Below are 16,974 nucleotides of genomic sequence, written 5' to 3' on the forward strand. Positions count from 1 at the left end.
CATTTTTCGTTACATTCCATATCATCACTAATTTCCCTTCATTGCATTTCATACCATTAACTTCCCTTCATTACTTTCTGCGTATTACCACCCTATTTAACAATCTGTACGTCAAACTTGAACAGTACGAAAATATATACACGTAAGTACCCGAAGTGTCCATAATTATTGAAAATTTTGGAAAATCGAGGTTCCATTCTTCGTTACATTTCATATCATCAATAATTTCCGTTCATTTCATTTCGTACCATTAATGACTTCCCTTCGTTACTTTATATGTATTACCACCCTATTTAACAATCTGTACGTCAAACTTGAACAATACGAAAATATATACACGTAAGTACCCGAAGTGTCCATTATTATCGAACATTTTGGAAAACCGAGGTTCCCGGTCGAGCGAGCCACCCCGTGCACTCATCACATGCACCCCGAGTGCACATGCCTCGAATGCATACAACGCATGCACGTGCATGTGCGCACATGAACGAACTCATAGATACAAGTATAGTCCTCTGTGGAGCGACGAAGAGGTTCGGAGGAGGGAGAGAGGAGAAGCGCGCGCATGGGTGGACGCAATTGGCGGGCGGGGGGAAGGGGATGCAACTGCAACTGCAAGTGCATGTGTGTGCACCCGATGTGGAGCACACTCCCTCTCGATGGGTCACTCTCACTCTCTCGAGCGAGAGGGAAATTTGGCAGCTGTTTAAAACCCGGCTAACTGGCGAAACTCCTGGCCACGGTGCAGCCTCTTTCTCTCTTTCCGTCTCTCTTCCTCTCTTTCTCTCTCACTTTCACACACAGTCGCACGCACACTTCCGCGGCTCTGCGGTTCGCAACTCGTCACTTTCCCTCGCTCGGTGTTTAGACCCGAATTGCCGCTATCCAAATTTAGAGGTGCAGGGGTTGCATAGAGGAGTGCATCGGGGTTTTGACAATGATGGGGAGTCATTTTTGAAAAGGGGTAAGATGAAAATAATTGGTAATTTTTTAGATTGATAATTATAATGAAATTAATGCCTTTTTCGTGAGATAGTGAAACGACTCGTAGAACGTTCTGTAGTGAATATTTATACATCTCATTTGAGTATTTTGCAACTTTTTTTAATTTATACATTCAATTGCATCGAAGTTTGGACCCGAGTTGGTGTTGCCAAAATTTAGAGGTGCAGCGGTTGCATAGAGGAGTGCATCGGGGTTTTGACAATGATGGGGAGTCATTTTTGAAAAGGGGTAAGATGAAAATAATTGGTAATTTTTTAGATTGATAATTATAATGAAATTAATGCCTTTTTCGTGAGATAGTGAAACGACTCGTAGAACGTTCTGTAGTGAATATTTATACATCTCATTTGAGTATTTTGCAACTTTTTTTAATTTATACATTCAATTGCATCGAAGTTTGGACCCGAGTTGGTGTTGCCAAAATTTAGAGGTGCAGCGGTTGCATAGAGGAGTGCATCGGGGTTTTGACAATGATGGGGAGTCATTTTTGAAAAGGGGTAAGATGAAAATAATTGGTAATTTTTTAGATTGATAATTATAATGAAATTAATGCCTTTTTCGTGAGATAGTGAAACGACTCGTAGAACGTTCTGTAGTGAATATTTATACATCTCATTTGAGTATTTTGCAACTTTTTTTAATTTATACATTCAATTGCATCGAAGTTTGGACCCGAGTTGGTGTTGCCAAAATTTAGAGGTGCAGCGGTTGCATAGAGGAGTGCATCGGGGTTTTGACAATGATGGGGAGTCATTTTTGAAAAGGGGTAAGATGAAAATAATTGGTAATTTTTTAGATTGATAATTATAATGAAATTAATGCCTTTTTCGTGAGATAGTGAAACGACTCTTAGAACATGTTTTAATGTATATTTATGCATCTTATTCGAGTATTTTAGAATGTTGTAAATTTACACATACGTTAACGTCTATAATTTATCATTTTTTCTTTCTGCATAGTATTTCTATTGACATTGATAAATCGTTAGAATGATGCATTTCCTGTAAAAAAACAAAATGTGTATTAGAAGATATTTCGGTAAAAATAATGCTATATATTATTCGATTATTACTAACGGTGATTTATTTTACAAGAGATTCCTTGTCTCTTTTATTTTATGACTTGGAATTTAAATCCGAATTTGCCAGAAAATTCTTAATTTCCATTAAAAAATTTAATTATAATTAGATTGATGTAGCTCCTGGAAAGAGATGAAAAGTCTTTTGGAAAATTCTGTAAAGAGGATATTCATGCTCCACCAGTCGTATTCATAGAAATAGCTAATGACGTTGACTCAAACATGACATCGTTTTTAATTTTACATTAACTATTTCCATGATACATTTTTATAAATTGTACGTAATTTCCTTTTTCTGTTTTTTGCCGTTCTTATCTCGTCCATTCCCTTCTCTGTTCTATCCGTTAAAATTGAAGTGGCGCTGCTAAAATGTTAATTGCAGCAGTTTAAATTGCACATTACGCTCTTAAATACCAGCAACAAATAAGCACAGGATCTAAATAATATTTCTAATCATTATTAAAATGCTACTAATGGTACTAAAATTAATTCAGTGTTATTACGAAAATGGAATACTTTGCGGAAAATTTTACCGTGAGAATTTCACGCAGTGGTGTTAATGAAATACATTGATTTAACAATATTTTCAGCTATGCACAAATCACTTTAACAATAAATTCTTTTACAAAGTCCATCTTAGATATTTTTGCACATCATCTTAATTTGTTACTTTCCCTTTCCACCCCATAATACAGGTAAATCTGTAAAACTGCATACCTTAGAAATTATTGCACCGAAAACTGCATAACAAAGTAAAATTCCCTCTCGTCGATCATATCATATTAACGAGCCGTATGACCGTACCGAGTCAACATTAAAATTCACACTTCTGAAAATTCATTTAACATCTCACACACAAGGGAGGTGTTAAAATTGACAACGTCTTCGCGTCACCCGACATTACACATAAAACCTCGCCATAAAAGTTGTCTTAAAACATTTTTAACAGCGATCTGCCAAAGTACCGAGGAAAGGGAATAAACGTTCAGTCAAGATACACGTACTCCCGATCGTTATCCGGTAAATTACTAAGACGGCCCAGAAGGTCATTCTTTTGTGTCAATGACGTTGAATTTCCCACCGGCTCAACTCGTGTGCAATGCACGCAATACACGCAATAAACGCGAAAGTACTGTTTCGAGTGGCTCTTCGGAGATACACTGTCGGTTGACAATGAGTTTGATACCGCGTCCTTCATTCCCACGTTTCGAAAGAAGCGCGACAACCCGCCATTTTGTGGCAAGCGAAGACATGCATGACCGGGCCGCCATATTGAATTACGCGACACGCGAGTTTGCGATCGCTCTTATTAAATTAATCGCCATATGTTTTCTTCATTTGGTTGTATGTATATTCGAATAAAGAGTCGCGGCTTTCTTTTCAAACTATCATTGAAAGACATTAAGTGGCCTGGGATGACTTTATTAGTACTATGACAAATAAGTCAAAGATGGCGGATTTCAAGTTGGCCGCCAAGAAATCCGCTTTCTTTTCAAACTATCATTGAAAGGCATGAAGTGGCCTGGGATGACTTTATTAATACTATAACAAATCCGTAAAAAATGGCAAATTTCAGAATGGCCACCAAAAAACAAGAAATCCGGCAATTATTATCGTGTTAATCAAAATCAAATTTATTCAAATTAAAGAAGTATATGGGCCGCCATATTGAATTTCGCGATATGCGAGTTTGCGATCGGTCTTATTAAATTAACTATTTAAGTATTTATTATTTTCTTTCATAAAAATAAAATTTCACGGGCAGCGCGTTCTTCCTTAGAGCCTCCATAATCACGCATTAAACTTTCAAATAATTCGGTGCACCCAGTTTGGAGGAAAGTTTTATAAATATTTTCACTTTTTGGTACGTGTATATCACACTTTCATATCCCCTTAAGCTTTTCGTAGGTTATTTTTTTATAGAAGAAAATTTGGAAATTTTGGTAGAGCTTAATCCCGTGAATTAAGAGACTTACTCTCTATATAAGGTTCAGCTTCCTACCTTTTCATCCGGGGTACATGACCTGAAGGCAAAATGGCGTCGGGGCTTTTGTTAAAGGTTTTAACTTCTTGAAAAGGGAAAACAGGCATCGGTTATGAAAATGGGGCATCTTATGCTAAACCGGTCGCGCAATTGTTCGCCATTGTATGTTCCCTCGCAGTTAGGGCTCGCAAGGTTCAACCGGCATGATGGAAACCAACGGTGTGAACCGGTTTAAACCGTCTGCCCGAAATGAGGAAAAGAATTCGACTCGTTGTTAGGTTCAATGAGAATGCGCACGTGTACGCATCACAATGCGCAGATTTACAAAAAGTACACTCATACTTTACACTATTAAAAATAATCATAAAATGCATACACCTTTAGTACATGACATATGAAATAATACATTTCATATCTCAAAAGTAAATCACTATACTATTCATGATAAACATGAAAATAAATTTTTGTAATTTTTTAACGTCATGGTGGAATGTTCTGAAATTTTCTAAAAAAACGAGTACACTTAGGTAATAAATTTATGTTATTAATGTTACAAAATTAGTATAGGTCTTAATAAGACTTCCAACAAAAATTGTATATAGTTTCAGATAAAGTATACATTCATATATTCATTTATATAAATACATTCTTCATAAGGAAAACGCGTTTACACCTATACACCTGCCCACCGCACGATCACCGATTTTCGCAGTGAGCGAGTTTACTAGTACTATAATACCTTACTGTACTTTAATTAGGATAAAAACGTATTAATTCTTAACAAATAATTTTTGGGTGCGTCAAAGTGGTGTGTAACCCCTTAAGGGTAAACCATTCTCCATCCACCCCCGAAATGGCGCGTTTCCTCCCCGCTCTACCCACCCCGCACGGGGTCCCTTATTCGCAGCCGAAGCCCTTATTCAAAATGGCGGCGGGCCGGCCGGCATGCGTGCGGCAGTCGCGTCGCGACGCCGGGCCAAGTTTTACGAAAGTTCGACGCCCGGTTCGGCAGGACGCGGCTGCGAGCTCGCATTCGACGGGGCGTGACAGTGTGCGTCGCGTGGGATCGCGTGGAAGATGGTGTGAGAGGACCATACTCACCGTGTGTGTGTGGACCCTCCCCCCGCGAGCACTCCCGCCGCACTGACCAGGGTTAACTTGGCGTGCGGTGCCAAATATAAAACGGCCGGTTCCACTGACCCCTTCCCCTCCCCTTGCCTCCCCCCTCAGGCCCGTATCGCCCACCCACACGGCGCAACACACGAGTCCACACACCGAAATCTCATTTATGAGGGGGTGTGTGTACATGTGAATGGATCCACGTAGAGATGAGCACACACATTCGAATGTATGCCCGCGAGGACGAGGAGAGTGCAGAATGCATCGAATGCCACCACGAGGTAACGGGAGAGTGTGGGTGTGTGGGAGGGAGGGCAGGGCCACGGTCACCCGAAAATACGATCCCCTCTCCTCTGGCCTCCACTCTCGCTCTCCCTCTCGCTCTACCGAGTCGCCGAGTTTCAATGGCACGCTACACGGGTATGATGTGCCGCTGTGTGGGTGTGGGCGAGTGTATGGGCACACACCCGGGGCCGGGGAATATGCCGTCGCTGCAAATGGGCGACTACGACGCGATGGCGCGCTGTTGGGAGATTTACGCGGTTCCTCTGTACCTCGACGATGCACTTCGGGTGGAAAGTGGGGTTTTATGGGGTGGGGGTGGGGGTGGGTGGGCCGCTTAGGTGATGGGTATGCTGCGGGGCTGGATGGGAGGTCGTTGGGGGGTGTGGAGGTGTTGATGGGACGTTTTTAGGGATTTTTCGAACGGGGTGGAGATATTGTATCAGATTTTGGGAGGGATGGATGGATTAAGGCGGTGTGAAAGTGGCGGGAAGAGGTCTCGCTTATGAAACTTTTTTCCTATGTGAGGGTACCGAATCGCTTGAAAATTGACAATCTAAATATGGCAGGTACAAAGATGGTCCTGACAACCATAAAATTTGAATTTTTTTAAAGTTGGTTTGTAGGTGTTTTTACTTTTTTTTATATAATAAAATGAAATTTCATGATCATCACGTTTTTCCTCAGGGTTTCCATAATCACGTGCTGGAGTTTCAAATGGAGGGTCTAAGGAAAAACCTGTTGCTCATAAAATTTCATTTTTTAATCAATATTTTGTTATTTGTCCCAGACTAGAACCAAGAATACATATATATTTTTTAATGAAATTTCATGATCATCGCGTTTTTCCTCAGGGTTTCCATAATCACGTGCTGATATTTCAAATGATTCGATGCACTCAGTTTAGAGAAAAGTTTCATATTTTGACGTTTTTATACATACATATATAGAATGACCCTTTCATAACATCTTAAGAAAAAGAGAAGGGAGATTTGAACAATTTGAAATTTGATGAATTCCTGCTTTTCCGATACAGGAATTGAGATAATTATCGAATTGAGATAAAAAACTTATAATGGAGGAGGAAAGTTTTATACTTTGACGTTTTATATATACATATATAGAATGACCCTTTCATAAAACCCTAAGAAAAAGAGAGGGAAGATTTGAACAGTGCAGGCTGTTTTCATTTTATAAATTCCTATTTCCCTAATTGTTTATCGGCAATGGTTTTGTCAACAATTGTGCACGGTGAGCTTTTCGAATTTTCAATTTTACGAACAGTCTCCACGAGGCAATTAATTCCTGATGGCGGAAATTACCTGGACTAGCCGTAGGTTTCGAAAAGTGAAAGGGTATGGTGTTGTTGTGTCTTTTGTGTGCTTTTCGGGTTTTCGATTTTACAAACAGTTGCCAGGAGGCAATCGAAAAGTGGAAGGGTATGGTGTTGTTGTGTCTTCTGTGTGCTTTTCCAATTTTCGATTTTACGAACAGTTGCCAGGAGGCAATTAATTCCTGATGGCGGAAATTACCTGGACTAGCCGTAGGTTTCGAAAAGTGAAAGGGTATGGTGTTGTTGTGTCTTTTGTGTGCTTTTCGAGTTTTCGATTTTACGAACAGTTGCCAGGAGGCAATCGAAAAGTGGAAGGGTATGGTGTTGTTGTGTCTTCTGTGTGCTTTTCCAATTTTCGATTTTACGAACAGTCGACAGGAGGCAATTAATTCCTGATGGCGGAAATTACCTGGACTAGCCGTAGGTTTCGAAAAGTGAAAGGGTATGGTGTTGTAGTGTCTTTAACGATGTCTTTTACGACCTCGTTCTAAGTACAATTTTCGAATAGCACGTGAACAAGGAGTATCGCCAAATCCGGCGTATATGGGGCGACTTTGCGATAAGGACAATTCAGTGTCAACAAGGAAAGTTCTGGACACCTCATCGGAATCGCATGTGACTAATGTGCCCCGAGATTCCGATAAAAATCCGCGAGAATTACGGGGTCCCGATAGGAATTGTCCTGCAAATATTGCGACAATCGGTTCTGCGACGCGAGTGTAATTTCGAATGGCTGAGCTAAAAACAGAATGGCGCTTCCAGATAACACGTCACTCCGCGGTCAGAGTTTGTTCTACATAATCTGATGTGTCCGAATTAATCCAAAGACCAGGAAGTCCTAACGGAAAGCATTCGAGATCCCTAGAATGCTTTGGAGTGCCTGGGACACAACAAAGAACCCCCTGTCTCTGATATGTTGGGTCATGCATTTGCATGTACGCACTTCATGAGTACCCACATAGGATGATCACGACCGTACAGACCTATCCCAATGTTACGCTCGTACAAAAGATAAACCTAAATGATATTAACATCGGTCATGTTATGTTCGGCACGACGTGCACAAGTACATGAAACTGGAGCATCACTTTTTCAAACCACCCCATAGCGACCTTCCCGAAACAAAGCCTTCCGTGTTCCTCCGCATCATACATCTTGTCATCTACATTTGTCTGTATGCACTTGACGCACAGACATGCCTACTTGCCCCAATATTTCATCGAAATACACACAATACAACCTGAAATTTAAAGATCAGCTGTCTAATTTCCAATGTTTCATTCTATGGCGAATAACTTTAGACTGAAATGTATCTCTTTCTAATTGCACCATGTTACATGACAAAGGTTTCCTCCCATGTTCCTCTGCATGATTCACGTATATACATTCTTTCTAATTGCATCATGTTACATGACACACGTTACTTAAATCGAGTAGGACGAAAATGTCCCAATAGAATGTGAGGCAGGAGATCCCGACACACAGGGACCACGTGCTCGTGGCCCTCCACATCACTCCCACATAACATATACGTATCATATATGTACATTGACTATCAACATAATCCATAAAATATCTATAAGATGTATTGTATTGGATGAATCATCCTAAAAGTACATTTTGAACACACGTAACACAGTTTGGCCATCGAGACGAGACGACCGGCTATTGGGATAACTATTAACTTCTAAAAAGCCCAAAGTTAAACATTTATTTGGAAATTTAATAATAGAACGATATGACGTAAGTTCGAACACCTAAGACTGCCGAAGCGCAATGTGGCCCCTTTCGGCACGGTGTCGCGTTTAGAGGCTGTTGTGTGGCGGAACGGACTGCTGTAATGAAAGGGTTAATAACTTTCGCGAAAAATTTCACTCTTCCAAATTGCACCGGGTTACTTGACACACGTTGCTGAAACCAAGCCGGAGCAGGATGTTCCAACGGAAAGTGAGGCAGGAGATCCCGACACACGGCGACACACGCTCGTGGCCCTCTCGGAACAAAGCCTTCCGTGTCCCTCCGCGTCGTTCACGTATATACATCTAGCGCCTGCTGTCACCCGCACTTGGGTGTATGTACTTGGTGCGCTGCCGCACTCCCTCTCACACCGACCTATCCCAATACCTCATTGGCAGACAGAGGAAGGAACGGGATCCGGGAAGCCCTCTGTTATTTGCACTCGAGCGAAGCGCACTCGCTTCGGCGGTGCATCGCGATGCACCGATGACGGACACGCGAATGCATCGGCGAAAAATCGAGCGCTTCCCTGCGCGTCTCCATTTCTTTTTCCTCCCTTTCGCCATTTATTCCTCGTTTCTTCTCCCACGTCGTTCGGTTCGCCTCTCCCTTTCTCTCTATTATCTATCCATACCCAGGCGAACCATTAAGTGGAATATACGTAAATCAATCGTATAAATTAGGTCTATAGGTATAGCAAATGTATATCGTCTATCATCCACCTAAAAAAATATCTAATGGATATATATAAATATCTATGTCTATTGGAGATGAAAATTATATGTCCAATATTGATCTACAAATATCTACTTATTTCTTGGCGCATACAATATGTATAATAGCTCTAGTAGAAGTATACTAAAGGTTAATCGACATCGTTGAAAATACGTTTAGAAAAATGATAAGGTACCTCGTGTAACCTAACATTTAACATCCGTGATTAATGTTTATATCTAAATTCTAACTTGATGAAACTGTTAATTTCGTCCATGCTCTGATTTCAATAGAGTTCATAGATATCTATATATGTTTTACATACGTTCAATAAACATTTATATACGATTAATTGAGGGATATTCCACGTTCCGTGGTGCCTGGGTATCTGATAGAGTTCATAGATATCGATGTATGTTTTACATACGTTCAATAAACATTTATATACGAATAGTTTATGGATATTCCACGTTCCGCGGTGCCTGGGTATCTTATAGAGTTCATAGATATCTATATATGTCTTACATACGTTCAATAAACATTTATATATGAATAATTGACAGATATTCCACGTTTCGCGGTGCCTGGGTATCTGATAGAGTTCATAGGTATCTATATATGTCTTACATACGTTCAATAAACATTTATATACGATTAATTGAGGGATATTCCACGTTCCGCGGTGCCTGGGTATCTGATAGAGTTCATAGAAATCTATATATGTCTTACATACGTTCAATAAACATTTATATACAAATAATTGAGGGATATTCCACGTTCCGTGGTGCCTAGGTGTCTGATTGCAGGAGACCGCATCAATCACTCCTTTTTCCCACGGCCCCCGGACACGCCTCGGCGACCGGATATCGTATTGGGCGAAAGAGACAAACTCAGGTAAATAGAGGGACGGAATGCGTGTAACCATGAGAGAAAAAGAGAGGTGATCGAGGAGCATGTCACCCTCAATGCGAATATGGGAAACATTCGGGACGCCCGTGGGTGGATTTTCGAATTGCCTGACAAGTGGACTCAATTGGGATTTTTTCGTTCTTTTTAAGGTGATATGAAAAAGTGTGATATGTACATAACAAAAAGTGAAAATATTGATAAAACTTTTCTCCAAACTAGAGCACCGAACTATCTGAAACTTTAACACGGGATTATGGAGGCTCTAAGGAATAACGCGCTGCTTGTGAAATTTCCTTTTTCGAAAAAAATCTACTTATCTCGGATAAGAACCATAAGAAGATATTTTTTGTCGAGAAATGAAATTTCACCGGCTGCGCGTTCTTTCCTAGAGCTTACATGATTACGTGTTAAAGTTTAAGATAATTTGGTGCATCCTGTTTGGAGAAAAGTTTTATCAATATTTTAATTTTTTGGTGTGTGTATATCATACTTTCATATCACCTTAAGATGATGTGAATGTGGCGTCGAAAAGGTCTCGTTTGTGAAACTTTTCTCTTAACTGGTGTACCGAATCGTTCCAAACTTCATAATGTGAATATAGAGAGTACAAGAAAGGTCCCGATACCCATAAAATTTGAATTTTTGAAAAATTTATTTACAACTATTTTCAAAATTTTTTATAAAAAATGAAATTTCATGGGTGTTAAGACTTTCCTTATAGCCTCTATATTCACATGGTAAAGTATGAAACGATTTGATACACCCAGTTCGTATAAAAGCTTTATAATCAATTGAGCTTTCGGATGTCACTTTCACATCCCCTTAAGTAGAATTAAGGTGATACCATTTAAATTGCATATAATGTCTTATAAAGTAATAACACTTAGTATTATGACTGGAATCCAGTAAAAAACTTGGATGTAGCGTTCCGTACGAAAGACAGAAAAACCAATAGAATTCTTTCCATGGAAAAAAATGAGGTAGAAAAAGAAAATGTTACCCTCGAATTGAATCTGTTAAATATTTGAAGAGTAAATCGTGTAAAGCAATTGATTTAATGCGACTTGTCATTCTGCGTCATTTTTTCTGTAAGACGCTTACGAGACTTCAATGCTTTATCATCGCCTATGGTGGGGAAAATCATTTTCCTAATGCACGAGACTGATGTTTCCCTCGAAGTTGAATATGGATTATTTCCAACTGCAGCTACAACATCGTCTTCACCTTCTTTCAGATGTTTTAATCTCCAGACGTTTTTCTCCCCGAGTCCTGATGCTATCAACTTTCTCCACGTTAGAAGGAAAATGTGTTTTAAATCCTCCTCTCTTGGAACGAATGTTATCCAGGATATCTCTCGGTACACAATTTCTCCGTCATTAATTTCCTCCTCTCCGAAGATCAAAAGACATCTCTGAACGTTGCACTAATCGGTCGCATCCCATTTTCAGTCGTCGAGGAAAATCATCCCGAACGGAATCCTCTTGAATTTTCATCATTTGATTTCTGTACGTCAACCAATTAGAACTTAATGGTTCTTTTTTTTTTTTTTTTAATAACGCGTTAGAAATACGTCGAGAATCTGTGAATTAGTTGCCAGCATGAGTGGTTAATGTAGAGTTTTATAATATTTTTCAGAATTTCAGAATTGAAAAACCATTAAGTATGAATGATTTTGACATAACCAAGAATGGGACTGTTATATGAAATTTTCTTATTTGATTTGTTTCATTTTTTTAATTCTTCTTGAATTGAAAACTACATTCTCAAACTTCAATTTTCATCATTAGGTTTCTGTACGTCAACCAATTAGAACTTAGTGGTTCTTTTTTCTTTCTCTTTTAAATGAAATAACCGAAACTTTAAAAGGATTTCCTTTCAAGATATTTAAAATCTTGGCGCGACACATAATTCTGAACTTACAGATAAAAATATTTAGAAATAAATATTTGTAATGATTTGTATGCAAATGAAGTTATAAAGAAGTTAGGTAGATTTCCGAGCGAAATAAATATACGCGAGAAGCTCGTTCACATACATTGCAACAAATATTTCTATGGGAATAATTTTAATTTCTAAACGGATTTACCCCATTATTGTTACTGTTAGACATTCTCAAAATTAAATTTCCAACATAATTAAAATTCTGATAAATGCGATTGTTTTCGCAACACTGTGTTCTTAAACGAAAGGGAAATGTTAAGAAGCGATGATTATTGTTACAAGGGTGAGTAATTATTTTTGTGCAAACATGATTCTGGGTGTCTGGGACCCCTGTGCTTAATTAAGGATTAAACTTGAATCCCGAATATGGGTATACAGGTGCACCAGTTTCCCTTCTGTGTATTTGGAATTATGGCAGAGCAGGATCAATTATGATCCTTAGGGATTAGAACAAACTCAGTTCCTGATTGAGTATTCATGAGTATTATACCTGCACATGACGGAAGCTTGTTAACCGTTTCTTGTCAATTAATGCAAGTAACTCGATATGCAAAATGAATTCTTCAATCATCACCTTCAAATCAGTTATACTTCATTTCCATGTCATTCGTTGTTTAAACAATTAAATTTAAAAAATATAACACGTGACAGAAGCTTATTGACATTTCCGTGTCCTTCGTTGCTTAAACAATTAAATTTAAAAAATATAACGCCTGACTAAAGCTTATTAACCATTTCTGGTCAATTAATGCAAGCAACGGGATTTCCAAAATTAATTCACCAACCATCGCCTTCAAATAAGTTTTACTCCATTTCCATATCATTCGTTGCTTCAAAAATTAAATTTAATAAACAACGAAACGGCACCGACGTAATAACATATTGCAACATCGATTAGAACCGAATTAAACATTTCGATAGGAATTCCGCGCGGTCGATCGCAAGCGGTTGCAGTCAAAAGCAATTAACTTTAAATTCGGAAATATTTTTGTTTAATTATTTAGCCAGAGGTTCAGGATGAATCGGCGATTCAATTAACGCTGAAGGGAGGTAAATTGGTAATCAAACTAAAATTTGCCCATCGCTGGTGACTTTCAATCGCAGTTCAATATGTTTCCTTTGTCTGGAGCAGTGGTTCTTAACTTTGTTACAAATGGTCCCTATCATTTTTGTTACATATCTTTTACTAATACTTTTGTAACTAATTTTGTGATCTTCGTGATTATTCCGTTCCGGAAATTCTCCTTATAAGCAAAAGTGCTTTTTAATTTCGAAAGGGTTAAGAAACGCTTAACATTGTTACAAATAATCCCTATCAGTTATGTACATATCTTTTACTAATACTTTTGTCACTAATTCTGTGATCTTTGTGATATTTCTGTTCCGCAAATTTTCCTCATAAGCAAAAGTGCTTTTTCGATTTCGAAAAGGTTAAGAAACATTTAACATTGTTACAATTAGTCCCTATAATTTTTTTACATATCTTTTACTAATACTTTTGTCACTAATTCTGTGATCTTTGTGATATTTTTGTTCCGCAAATTTTTCATTATAAGCAAAAGTGTTTTCTGATTTTGAAATGGTGAAAAAACGCTTAACATTGTTTCAAATGGTCCCTATTATTTCCGTACATATCTTTTACTAATACTTTTGTCACTAATTCTGTGATCTTCGTGACATTTCCATTCCGCAAATTCTCCTTATAAACAAAAGTGCATTTTAATTTCGAAAGGGTTAAGAAACGCTTAACTTTGTTATATATGGTCCCTATCAGTTATGTACCTATCTTTTACTAATACTTTTGTCACTAATTCTGTGATCTTTGTAACCCTTCCATTTTTCAAATTTTCCTTATAAGCAAAAGTGTTTTTTGAAAAAGTGAAGAAACGCTGGCCGAGAGATTTGCATAAGTGGTCGGCTTTCGATTAAATGCGTGGACTTTACTTTTCCACATTTTACCGCGTCGATATCTCAATCAAAGAGGCTGCTATCAGGGATTAAAAATTGCAATTAAGAATGAAAATCTACTCACCGAAATTAACGAACTCCTCCGATGTCGCTCAAGTGCCCTGCCGATCAATTAGAGCGCAGATTTGCAGATTCCAGATAAACTGCTTATCACCACTTCCAAAATAATCCGTTTTCATCGATACGGAATATTGTTCCATTGCATATTTGCAAACTGTAAACAGTCCTCTTTAACACCACCACTTGAAAAATAATCCTCTCCAACAGTGCGTTAAAAATCTAACTACTGGAAATTCGAGAGTCGAAAATTCTCCACTCTTTGCAGTATCACTCCGAAAGTATTCCCTCTTATCAGCATGGAATATCGTCCCATATCTAAGAATTTTCAACACGTTAGATTTAACATTCCGTCTTGAAAAATAATTTTTACTTAACAAAGTGTCAATAATATTTTGTTCCTATTTTAAGTGGCCACCTTTTTCCTTGTCGATGCACAAATACTTGTTCTTAAGACTCGTTTAAAATGCTTCACTGTTTATATTATTACTTCTTCCGTCGATCTATTATTACTTGGGCACTGGTAGATGGTTTGCGAAATGGTTGCAATTTGGGAAATACTTTTGAAAAATTTCAAATCTCGCGCCTCATGATCCTAGCCTATAGGCGCCCGACGTTTGGTCCAATATTGCCTGCACGGTCAGACGAATTTCGCCCATATGTCGAAACGGCTCCGTGTTCAACGGGTTAATATCGGAGCTGAGGGGAAACGTAGTAAACACGATTTACGATCGTGCGTATGTAGAAAAAAAATATCGACGACCGATTAAAAGTCTCCTCGATAATGAGTCACTCAGGCTGGGTTGATGCTTCATTGGGGCACCAAAAAATGGCTTATCAGGAACAGTGCACAGTTGACACACGAGCTGCGAAAATATCAAAGAAATATCACTTTCACTGCACTCCACTGCGCCGAGATAACTAACGCAAAAAGAAACTCAATTGATATCAATGTGGTCCATTAAATAAAAAGAAGTAATAATGAAAAAAAGCAGAGAAAAGAACATTTATATATACTGCATTTAATGCACCGAGTATTCAATGCATTTTTTCGTTTCTATATATTCGTATCAAGGAAGGGAGGATTTTAGCGTTAATATTTTAAGTTAAAAATAAGGCTTGTTCATTTTATTTAATAATTATCGAAAATCGATGGTCATTTATATCGGATATCGATTAAGTGTCATGCTGACCCAATTGAGATCGACTTATAATAAGCGTGTTTTTGTTTGGCCCCATTTTTTGTGACGAATCGTAATTATCAGAAATGATATGAATTGGTAAAATATTGACCAGATATCGGAGACCTCCTTTGTATGGTCTGACTCGATATTAACACATTCGCGACCGGCAAATTTTCATCCGTTTCAAATACTGAGTACCGGCGAAAATAATGAAATTCTGACACTGGTTGCCGCAAACTTGTATCGTGTATCGTTGTGGACGTGAATTCACGTCAGCGGCAACCAGGAGTAGAATTTGAAATTTGAATTTCAGAATTTGAAATTTGAAATTTGAAAATCAGGAATAGAATTTATAATGACGTGAATTCACGTCAGCGGCAACCAGGAGTAGAATTAAAAATGACGTGAATTCACGTCAGCGGCAACCAGGTGTAGAACTTGAAAAGACGTGAATTCACGTCAGCGGTCGCGAATGTGTTAAGGGCGATTCACCCCACACTTCGGTCGGTCGGATTTCTCAGTGACGTGTTGCGCGCGCATCGCGTAGTATCACTTATCAGAAGTGATGCACAGTTCGTACATAAGTCTCGGCAAATATTAAGGAAATGTTACCTCGAGTCGGCTTCGTGGTCGAAAAATAAAATTTAATCTCGCGGCCGACGCTGCGGGAAAAACAACTTTCCCGGGAACTTTGACGTTTCATCGTTTCTTAATACTTATCGACTTTCGATTGATTAGTTTTAGATTGAAACTTAAGCTTTATGGAGTTTGGGGAAAACGAAAAATAGACTTGAGAAAGTTTACTGAATCGGATACTTGTTAGAAATAGGTTATAAATAAAAGTCTAATGTTTATTGCCGCGTGGAAAGTCATTAGAGTTCAATCGGAATCAATGACAACGGAGAACTGTCGATGATACCAAAGTTCGTTCGAGGTTAAGACACTTGCATTCATAAAATGCAGTGTTTTTAAGTCATTCGATATGTTTAATCAGGATTTATTTACACGGTCGAATTACCGAGGGAAAAATTAATTTATTCCCACAATCGTTCCTTTTGGAGAAATATCTTTTCCTTTAGTTATTTTCGTAATATAGTGGAATTTTCAAAATTAATTTAAAACAAAAGTGTAAGTTGTAGCTGTTTGCAGACGAAGAAAAATGTCATTCTAGGAAATTTCTTGAATTTTTTTCGTAATATAGTGGAATTTTCAAAATTAATTTAAAACAAAAGTGTAAGTTGTAGCTGTTTGCAGAAGAAGAAAAATGTCATTCTAGGAAATTTTTTGCATTCTAATAAAATTCCTGTTTAATAGGAATGCATTGTAAATAAAAATATAATAATTATCGACTCGTAGAAAGTCATTAGCGATCAATCGGAATCGATGACAACGGAGAACTGTCGATGATATCAAAGTTTCTCCTAGGTCAAGATACTTGCATCTATAAAGTGCAGTGCTTTAAGGTCGTTCGACATGTCTCGTGATTTTTAATTTCCTGCGGCCTATCGTCTGCACATCGTAGAATTACTTATCAGGAATAATACGCGGTACATGCAAGTGCCTCGAAGTAATTTACGAGGAATTACCTCCAACTCTGCACTTCCCAATAAAACGATTCCGAAGGATGCAGTCAATGCAACAAGTGTCGCCGGAAGAGACACTT

Source organism: Orussus abietinus, unplaced genomic scaffold (genome assembly GCF_000612105.2).
Source record: "Orussus abietinus isolate OABI.00-Male unplaced genomic scaffold, Oabi_2.0 scaffold121, whole genome shotgun sequence".
NCBI lineage: Eukaryota > Metazoa > Arthropoda > Insecta > Hymenoptera > Orussidae > Orussus > Orussus abietinus.